This window comes from Lycium barbarum, chromosome 10 (assembly GCF_019175385.1).
Source record: "Lycium barbarum isolate Lr01 chromosome 10, ASM1917538v2, whole genome shotgun sequence".
Taxonomy (NCBI): domain Eukaryota; kingdom Viridiplantae; phylum Streptophyta; class Magnoliopsida; order Solanales; family Solanaceae; genus Lycium; species Lycium barbarum.
This window is the reverse complement of record NC_083346.1, coordinates 50,587,894-50,599,063: the sequence shown is the minus strand read 5'-3', so window position 1 is coordinate 50,599,063 and position 11,170 is coordinate 50,587,894.

Genomic DNA, 11,170 nt, shown 5'->3' with positions numbered 1-11,170 from the left:
GGACGTCAGTACAAACATTGTACTGAGTATGTAAGGCATGAATAAAATGAACATGATAGAGAATTCATAAGTCATAAGGTGAAGATACAACCTGCGTAACTTTTAAGGGTGGATACATTTCATACATATATCATATATATATAATAGTACATGTATCATCATAGCGCGTACATCATCGTATCCTATAAATCATCGTCGTTATCCCGCGTCCGGGTAACCATCATATGCCGCCCACTAGTGGTGATCATGCTCGACCCTTTAGGCTCTGTGTAAACATCATAGCCTGCCTTAGCGGTGACATGCCCGGCCATTTAGGCACGGTGGAATCGTATGCAGCCCGCCTTCGCGGTGACATGCCCGGCCAACTAGGCACGGTGGAATCGTATCGTCGTACAATCAATCATAAACTCATCATTATTACACATCTCATAGGCATATCATAATCTTATCATAACTTAACATCATCATAATTCATCATTAATCTTACATTTGAACTTGGAGGTAATCATGGCTATGTCGAGGTGACATAAGGTCGCGAACCCCCGACTACGTTATGGAGTGATCATAATCGTCATATCTCACCTTGGAGGAACTAGGATTTTAAGGTGAGTGTACACAAGGAGAATCATCAATGACACAATACTTAGGATCATTAGCTTCCTGGACATCTTATATTACTCTAGGATTCTTCATACTTATATTCATCGTCATCATTATCATGCTCGTATCGTATCTCCTTTCTTTATCATGTGTGTAGGTAGCTTCTTATAGTCATGGACTCGTAATTCCCATTATGTAGGGAGATCATGGAAAATTAGGAAGATTCATGCCTTAGAAGGAAAGGATTAGCCTTACATACCTTTTCGTTTAGCTACTCTATCGCTTGAACGTTCCTCTCCAATGTTCACGTTTTTGCCTTCAAGAGAGTTCATACTCATATTAGATAATCGGTAACATAAACGTGTTTGAACTAAAGCTAGAGAGAATTGAGCAGCATCTCCTTTGTTTCTACTACTTTCTCCATATCATATATCAACTCCCAAACGTCAATATTAATATTCATAATATCATTATCAATGACTTTAGTCAAATTCATCATTATACAATCCCCACAATTTCCTCTCAAGGTCATCCATAGTCATAATCATAATACAACATTACATTCTTTCTCATCTAATGTTTCTCTCATGCTCCTAACATCATTCATAACGTAATTACAATCACAACGTATCAAGAATCATGATTCATATTAATCTACTATTCACAATTGCCACTAATCTCATATTTTGCAACTCATATTCCATCTTCTTCCATAATCTAAGTGTTTCAACTTTTCGATACCTTAAACAAAATGAAATAATCATAAAACTCACCTTTGAATGCGTAGGAATGGGTTTTGGTTGGCAATACTTCACTTGAAGAAAACCCTAGCTTCAACTTCTAAGGGATTTCTTGACTCTAGCAACCCCAAGGAGCTTCCTTGCACTTGATTCACTTGAATTTATGGTATGAACCTTTGATTTCCCTTGTATTCTTGAAAATGAAGTGTATGGAATATTCTAGAAGCTTGGAGAGAAGTGAAGAAGTGAGGAGAATGAATATAATGAGGTGGGATCACATTTAAATACTTGGAAATACTCAGCCCGTCGGGACTTATATGGACCACTTATACGGTCTGTGTAACATTATACGGTCCGTATAAGTGTCCGTGGTTCACCACCATGGAAAACATTGTTGCTGTTGAGTTATACGGACCCTTATACGGTCCGTATAAAGTTTCACGGTCCGTATAAGGTGGTCGTGTAACTCACAGTTTTTCCGAAGTTGTCCTTGTCGTTTCGTTTGATCTCCAATCCTTATACAACCTTCTTGACACTTGTTTAGTACTTCATCAATGATCTAAGCATCCTTATAATTCGCGCTCAAGGCCTTACCAAACAATTCTTAACGCAATGATTTACGAAACCTTCCTAAACCCCACTTATACTCCACTCGTCCTTATCATTCCCTATTTCATCAATTTATATAACTTCAAAATCTTAACGTATGCATCCTAGGACTTACTAAATATCTGTCTTATAGCCTTAAGAACTTCCTGTCATCCTTAAGCTCGCGTTGGTCTATTCACTACACGAGGACATGAAATTTCCAAGGTGTAACAGGTAATTTCTATTCATATTTTCAATCACAAGTTAAACGTATTTTGATTGACCCAGGTAGTTTGGCCAACATCATCTGGTGGAGAGTGGTAGAACAGCTAAGGCTACTCGACCAGATTGTACCGGTAGCCCGAGTACTTAGTGGGTTCAATATGGCAAGTGAAACCACGAGGGGAGAGATTTCTTTGTCGGTCAACATTGACGGCACCATACAGCAGATGGTATTCTATGTCATCGAGGGATATATGAAGTATAATGCTTTGCTTGGCAGACCGTGGATTCATAGCATGAGAGCAATACAATCAACACTTCACCAGTTGCTGAAGTTCCCGACCCCGGAGGGGATAAAAACTATCTGAGGTGAACAGCCCGCTACAAGGGAGATGTTCGCAGTCGAGGAAGCGCCACTTTTTCTGAAAAAGCCAGATCAAAGAGATGATGAATTAATCGGGGACGAGGAAACCAAATAGCAATTAAAGGATACGGGTCTGAAAACAGAGCAGAAGGGATCAGACCCGATTGGTGAAGAGGTCGATTTCGGCGTACCCAGATCGTTTCGATTACCAAACGACTCGGATGCAACCAAATCCACCGTGAAGGAGCTGGAACAAGTCATCTTGTTCGAATATCTACGGGATAGAAAGGAATACCTGGGCACGGGGTTAACCTCAGAGCTCAGGAACAAGTTAATTAAATTTCTTCAAGCTAATGCCGATTGTTTTGCATGGTCCCATATAGACATGACAGGTGTGTCACCGCAAGTCACAACTCATAAGCTCAGCCTCGATAGGAGATTTCCCCCGGTGAAGCAGAAAAGGAGGCCAATGGCCGAGCCAAAATATGCCTTCGTAAAAGATGAGGTAACAAAGCTTTTAAAAATAGGCTCTATCCCGGAGGTAAAATACCCGGATTGGCTAGCCAATGTAGTGGTGGTGACAAAGAAAGGTAATAAATTTAGAATGTGTGTTTACTATAAGGATCTGAACAAAGCATGCCCAAATGATTAATTTCCGATGCCTCACATCGATCGAATGATCGATTCAACGGTCGGGCATGAGATGCTGAGTTTTCTCGATGCTTACTCTGGGTACAACCAAATCCGGATGCACCTGGAGGATCAAGAGAAAATTTCCTTTATTACCCGGTATGGGGACTTATTGTTATAATGTCATGCCATTCGGGTTAAAAAATGCCGGAGCAACTTACCAACACCTATGGAATGTTCGAAGAACAGATAGGAAAAACAATGGAAGTTTATATTGATGACATGGTAGTCAAGTCCCTGGAAACAGAGGACCATTTAAAACGTTTACAGGATACCTTCGATGTGCTTCTCAAATACAACATGAAGCTTAACCAGGAAAAATGTGCCTTCGGTGTCCGATCAGGCCAATTTTTGGGTTTCATGGTGTTGAACTGGGGAATTGAAATTAACCCGGACAAGATCAAAGCCATAGAGGATATTGAGGTGGTGAACAACATCAAGGCCGTGCAGAGGCTCACCGGAAGGATAGCAGCACTGAGCCGTTTCATTTCGAGGTCTTCGGATAAAAGTCACCGTTTCTTCTCATTACTGAGAAAGAAGAATGACTTCATTTGGACACCAGAATGTCAAAAGGCTTTGCAGGAATTAAAAAGATACTTATCGAGCTAGCCCCTGCTGCACACGCCGAAGGCAGAGGAATAGTTGTTTCTATACCTTGTCATGTCCAAGGTAGCGGTAAGTAGTGTTTTGGTCCGAGAAGAAGCAGGTACGCAATTTCCAATATATTATGTGAGTAGGACTTTAGGGGATGCGGAGACTCGTTATCCACACCTCGAGAAGTTGGCCTTAGCTTTGGTAAGTGCGTCACGAAAGCTGAAACCTTACTTTCAATGCCATCCGATATGCGTAGTAACTACTTACCCCCTAAAAAAAGTCATGCATAAACCAGAGTTATCAGGTAGACTGACCAAATAGGCCGTAGAGATTAGCGGATATGATATCGAATATAAGCCTAGAACAGATATTAAGTCTCAAATCTTAGTTGATTTTGTGGCAGACTTTGCCCCCGCCTCTCTACACACAGATGGGGCTTCAAACCTAAAAGGTTCCGAGTTGGGCATTGTCCTTAAAACCCCCGCCGGTGATGCCATTAGACAATCGATTAGAACATTAAATTGACTAACAATGAAGTCGAGTATGAGGCTATGATTGCAGGTTTGGAATTGGCTCAGAGTCTGGGAGCTGAAATAATCGAAGCAAAATGCGACTCTCTTTTGGTCGTTAACAAGGTAAATGGTGTTTTTGAGGTTAAAGATGAGCGTATGCAAAGATATTTGGAGAAAACTCATGTGATACTACACCGGTTTAAAGAATGGACCATGCAGCATGTACCCAAGGAGCAGAATAACCAAGCCGACGCATTGGCCAATTTGGGCTCTTCGGTAGAAGCGGAGGAAATCAACCCCAGTACCGTAGTGCAGTTGATAAATTCGGCGGTAGAAAACGGGCAGGCCGAGATAAACACAATGGGTCTAACTAGGGATTGGCGACACAGATACATCGACTACTTACAAAATGGGAAACTCCCGAGCGACCCAAAGGAATCACGATCACTCCGAACCAAAGTAGCACGGTTCTGCTTAATAGACAGTCAATTGTATTGACGGTCTTTCTTCGGACCTCTAGCCAAGTTTTTGGGTCCAGGAGAAACATATTACGTGATGAGAGAAGTCCACGAGGGTACCTGTGGTAATCACTCCGGCGCGGAGGCTTTGGTTCGAAAAATTATTAGAGTCGGTTATTAGTGGAACCGGATAGATGATGATGCGAAGAATTTTGTTCGGAAATGCGATGGGTGTCAAAGGCATGCCCCAATGATTCACCAACCCGGGGAGTTACTGCACCCGGTGGTATCACTTTGGCCGTTCATGAAGTGGGGAATGGACATCGTCGGTCCTTTGCCATGGGCACCAGGTAAAGCTCATTTTATTCTGTTTATGACTGACTATTTCTCAAAATGGGTTGAAGCGCAGGCCTTCGAAAAGATTAGAGAAAAAGAGGTTATTGACTTCATATGGGACCATATTATCTGTCGTTTCGGCACCCCGACCGAAATAACGTGTAATAACAGCTCTCAGTTCATTGGCAGCAAGGTCAATAATTTCCTCGAAGGGTTGAAGATCAAGAAGATTGTATCGACTCCGTATCACCCGAGTGCAAACGGATAAGCTGAATCCACGAACAAAACAATCATTCAAAATCTAAGGAAAAGACTTGAAACATCGAAACATAAATGGAAGGAGGTGCTGCCGAAGGTATTATGGCCTTACAGGACTACGTCAAAATCAAGCACGGGGGAAACACCTTTCTCGTTGGTCTATGGGGCCGAAGTTCTGATTCCCGTAGAAGTTGGCGAACCGAGCCTCCGGTTCAAATACGTCACCAACGAGTCAAACGAGGAGGCTATGGCCGTAAAACTCAACCTGGCGGACGAACTACGCGAAAATGCGCTGCTCCGTTTAGCAGCTTAAAAACAAAGAATGGAAAGGTACTACAACCGGAGGGCCAATCTTCGGCATTTCCGAGTTGGGGACTTGGTACTTCGGAAAGTCACTTTGAACACCAAGAATCCCAATGATGGGAAGCTGGGTCTGAACTGGGAAGGACCGTACAAGATAACCGGAGTAACGGGCAAAGGGTCGTATCAGCTGGAATCCATGGACGGACAACGGTTGCGCAATAACTAGAATGTGGCTCATTTGAAGAGATACTATTGCTAAGGCATGGATGCCTACCCTAGTGATCATCTTTTATTAACCTATCCTTTTTTGCAGAAGTAGTACCGAATGAAGTTAGGTCTGAAAACACGTGTTGCACTCTTTTCCTTAGTACGGTTTTGTCCCGAAGTGGGTCTTCCGACAAGGTTTTTAATGAGGCAACAAGTACAACATGTTACTTTATGGAAACAAGGCAAAGTGCCCAGAAACGGAGGGTCTGCCCCTCGAGTGGGGACTTAATAAGTGCTTACCCGATCATGCAGCTCGGATAAACACTTGGGGACTATCATACCCACATCAAGGCCTATCCCAAAAAGGAAGAATGAGTTTAACTCACCAAATTAGATGAAGAAACACTGTTAAGTGCTATACTAGAAAGGTCCTCGAAATTTTCTTTCTTATTTTTGTGTAAACCCAGACCTTCTATATTAGGCTTCGATGTAAGGACCAAACGATCAAAAGCGAATCGTGTCCACTTAGTATGTGCTACGGCAAAAAACATAAGGAAACAGATGAAATCCTCATATTATGTACGTGCAAGCATTTGTAATATAAAGAAGCGTTATGAAAAAATAAGTCTCGGACATGTATTTTTATTAAATGCCCTATATCGAGGACTATCATCGAAATTCGGCAAAGGCAACAAAGTTACGTTGAACCGAGCCAAAATCTTTTAACACCTTCGAATGGGGACTGCCGTCTCAAAACTTGATAAAAGGCAAGGATTCAGGAATCTGAACCTAATCTATTATAAGCAAACGGTTGGAAAAGGTTCAAACAACCTAAAAACCTCGACCCAAAATGCCCAATGTGATTCAGAGACATCTGAATTCACGAAGCATAAATAAGCCCCGCGGGCAAACCATTCGATAAAATTCTCAGTCAAAAACGTACCGAACGAAGAAAAAGCCAATACTTAATAAGATAGGCGCAATTCGGACAAAAAGGTGACTTCGAACCTCGGATCATCTGGTTCTGGATAAAATGATTAAGGCAAATGTCATAACATACACTCGGATAAAAGAATGAAAAAACAATAGGGACTACTAGGAAATATGCATTTCATATATAAAACCAAGTCTTGACATTTGGACTTCCCACACAAGTCAAAAGCAAAAAAAATAAAAATAAAGGCTCGTACAGGCCCTGATCTACCCAGTATGGTTGGAACTGGAATTCTCGGAAACCGTCTGCTCAGAATCTTCAGACTCAGCATCGAAAGCTTTCTTGGCCCTCTCCTCAATCTTTTTGGCTTCGAGTATCCGGGCCTGGAGATCCCCTAACCCCTTTTCAACCTCATCGAAGGTAATCCTTCGGGATTTCCACTGCTCATACTTAACCAGAATTGTAGAACGAGCCTCGACAATATCCGTGTCTTTGAGTGACTCTTCTAGGTCGACCTCGGCTTTTGTCAATTTTGCCTCTAGTTTGGATCTCTCTTCGAGAAGAACTGTTTGAATTTGATTAGCCGACTCAAGCTCAGCCTAAAGCACATCATTGGTCTCTACAGCCTCCTCGAGCCTGCTCTTGAGCTTGTCACTAATCCGGGCTCGTTTCTCGGCCTTCTGTTCGACCACCCTCAACTTCTCCTCGTCATTAGCACTCTCGGATTCAAGCTGCCGATGCTTTTCTACCATCTTCACAGAATCGGCCTTGACCGAATCAAGTTCACTTCGAAGTTGGGAAATAGTGGCCTCGAGTTCACCGACCCTCGAAAGAAAATGAGCATTGTCTTGGTTAAGGCCGGCATTATCCGCTTCAAGGAGCTGGTTCTTTTCAACCATATCAGCCAACTCGGCCTTTAAGCGAAGATTTTCTACCTTTGAAGCCTCGAGCTCGGGTTGAATGTTGGGAAGAGTAGCGGCCCGGCTCAGTTGCTCTTCTTTTCCCTGCAGCAAGTCTTGGAACTTCTCCGTTTCTCGACCCTGAGCATCCAGCTGGCCCTTTAAGTCGTCAACCTCGTGTTGGGAACGGACAAAGCCCTCATTAACGTGTACAACACTCTGCAGAAGAAACAAATCGAGTTAAATTGGATAAGCGAGAGTCGAAAATCACATTGAATTACGGAAAGATTAAGTGTAAAGCTTACCCGGTTGCCTGCATGCATGCCTTCATTTATAAGGCACTGCCAAGGAACCCCGACCATTTTTCTCTTATCCGAATCTGAGATAAGAGGCCGTAGGTAACTCGATACTCCCACAGGGCGTGATAAAAAGCTACAATCCTCAGGTACGGTGATCACGGCCGACCTCGTCCTTCTCGGTTCTGCACTAGGGGTTGGGAAAATACCTACAAGGGAATCCCTCGCGCCCGTATCGGTGGACCGGCTAGCCGCCCTCGTGGCTCGAGGAATAGGAAGATGTCCGAACCCAGCTGCTTCCCCGGTTGCAGGAGGGGTATCCGTGAACATATCGTCCAGGTTACCGAACCTTGATGCATGAGTGGGATAAGCCGGAACGGCTCCAGCAACCTCGGTAGATGCGAGTGCCTCAGATGTAGTAGCTTGGTTGCCACCGGGCAGTGGGCTGGTAACCATTGAAGCCTCGTTATCCGGGGCCGACTCTGCCCTTTGTTCAGCCTCGATGTCCGGAAATGGTCCAGATCTTCTAGGCCTCTTCGCCAAGGGTACCTCTTCGGGTGAAACATCACCTGAAATGTCGAAAATTCAACAGACCTTAGAGGAATCGGAAAAATGACATCTTCTTCCCAACCTTGTATGCGGGGTCAGAATGGAAGTTCTTTCCTCAGCTATAGGTGAGGGCGGAATGGTAGTTTCTTCCTCCGGAATAGAGGCGACGAAGGGGCCCACTTCGACCCTTCGAATAATAACATCGGGCTCGGATTCATCCCTCAGGGTCCGAACAACACTTCTCGCCCTCTTCTTTGGTTTCTGCCCTTTAGCCGAGGGTTTTCTCTGTCTCTTCCCGGCTGCAGCAATGAGCTGGGATGACCCTGCCGTATCAAATTCAAGAGTCGGTACAGCAGTCTAGGCCGTTGATTCGGGTCTTGGCTCCACCGAGCCCTTGGGCAAGCCTGAATACCGAAGGAGTTATAGAAAGGAAAAGAAAAGGCAGGATGCAATAAATACCGAATCAAGGAGAACATTACCGTTATTTTGGGCAACCCATCGGCCACGCAGCAGGTCCCCCTTTGTTCGTTTTTCATGAGGGTGTTGGCTAATAATTTCTCCAACCCACTCGGTAAGGTTCCGGACAGCTGAAGGTATCCATGCCTCGGCTAAAACAAATATGTATGTAAGGGAGAAAATTTTGACAAAGCGTAGAGGAATGATAATTGTAGAAGGGAGAACTGAGAAACTTACGTCCATTGTTCCACTTTTCCGGAAATGGCATGTGATCAGTCGGAATAATGTCCGCAGTCCTTACCCGGACATAACATTCCAACCATCCTCGATCTCTATCCTCGTCGAGTTTGTAAAGGATCGGGTTCCGACCTCGTTTGTTGATCTTTATCACGTCTCCTTGGAAGATTCTCAGAAAATACAACCGGATGAAGTATGCCAACGTGAATTCCCTTTTAGCGTTATTGGCCAGTAAGCCGAGGCAGGCCACGATCCTCCAGATAATCGGCCCAATTTGGGCCAAGGTCACATTGTACAGCCGGCACATCTCGAGAATAACCGGATCAATTGGAGGATCAAATTTGAGTGTGAACGGATACGTATAAATGTATAGGAAATCTTCTCTATAATCGGTAATGGACTCCTCGGGCCCGGGGTGAACACTTGTACTGGATGCTTGTCCCATCCACATTCGGCTCGGACCCGAGGGAGGAGATCCTCTTTGATAGACGAAAGGTATCGACTTACGTCGTAACCTCTATCCGCGATTGGAGATGGCTTCTCGACGTCAAATTCGTGGCTGTAGTTGGGTCTGGACGGTATTATGTTCAGAGCAGTCGGTTCCATATATGTTTTTCCTTCGGGTTGTGAAATTGGCTCGGCTCCTGGAGAAGAAATCGAGGGAACAGCCTAGGAAGTAGATTCGGTATTGGCAGACATCTTTAAGGTGAGAGTAAGAAAATTTGGGAATTTGAAGTGGCAGATGGAAGATTCAAGAACGTAACAATGGAAGAGGAAATATTAGAAGAATGGGAGAAGCAGTTGAAAGATGCAAAAACTTTGATGAAGTAACAAAGAGGCTTTACGATCAAAGTAGAAAATGGAGAAGTTAACAAAGTGGCCTTCACGATCAAGAAGCAAGAAGTAGAGAATGTGAAGAAAATGTGAAGTGAAAGTGAGGGTGAAAATGAAAAAATGAAGCTGCAGTGAGCCTTATATAGGCGTTATACTGTAGCGGTTACAACCAACGGCCAATCGAAAAATGACACGTGTCCCACATTTAATGCGATGTGATATGAAGCGACGTGGGTCGAGGCGTTTCTCGAGGTCGACCACTCGGGACGAGACACGTAGTCGATGTCAGAAAGACGTGACATAACTGTTCCCGCCAAATTTGAAGATAAGAACGAGCTTATGGAACCATTGGTTTTGTGACTTATCCACTTCCCATTAATTCGATAAAACTACACTCCGGAATGTGTGGGGACTATCTGTATACGGTAAAAACCGGGTCAATGTATGACCCGTGAGTCCGGAGCCAAGGGTAAGTCCAAATAAGCACGAGCATGTTTGGTCTTTTCTTCACACCAAGGTATCGTGCCCGAAGCAATTGACCTGTGACAAGGAAAGCGTGTCCGTTTGTCCGAATACGCCAGTCCGAGATCATCGCGTCCGTTGGTCCGGTTGGCCAGTCCAAGATCATCGTGTCCGTTGGTCCGATTAACCGGATGCAATGCTGCCACGCATCAAGAAACCGTTCTGCCATTTTGTACTGACGACCGTACGGGTGTCAGACCGTACGGTCCTACCTTATCTTTTTAGGGTTTCTTTATTTCAAAAGGGCTTTGTATTGTATTCAAGGCCCGTGAGGCATACCTATAAATAGAGGACATTTTCCCTCTTTTTGGGGTTAGCTTCTTCAGATCTAAAACATTGTAATAGCAAAATATATAAAAACTCTCTCTCTCTCTCTCTCTGATATTGGTCCGGAATTGTGGTGTTCTTTAGTGTTACTTATCCATTCAACATAATACGTTGCCTAGTACATATATATATATATATATATATATTTAGCTTAAATCATCGATCTCAATACACTTACTCATAATATATATATATATATATATATATATATATATATATATATATATATATATATATATATATA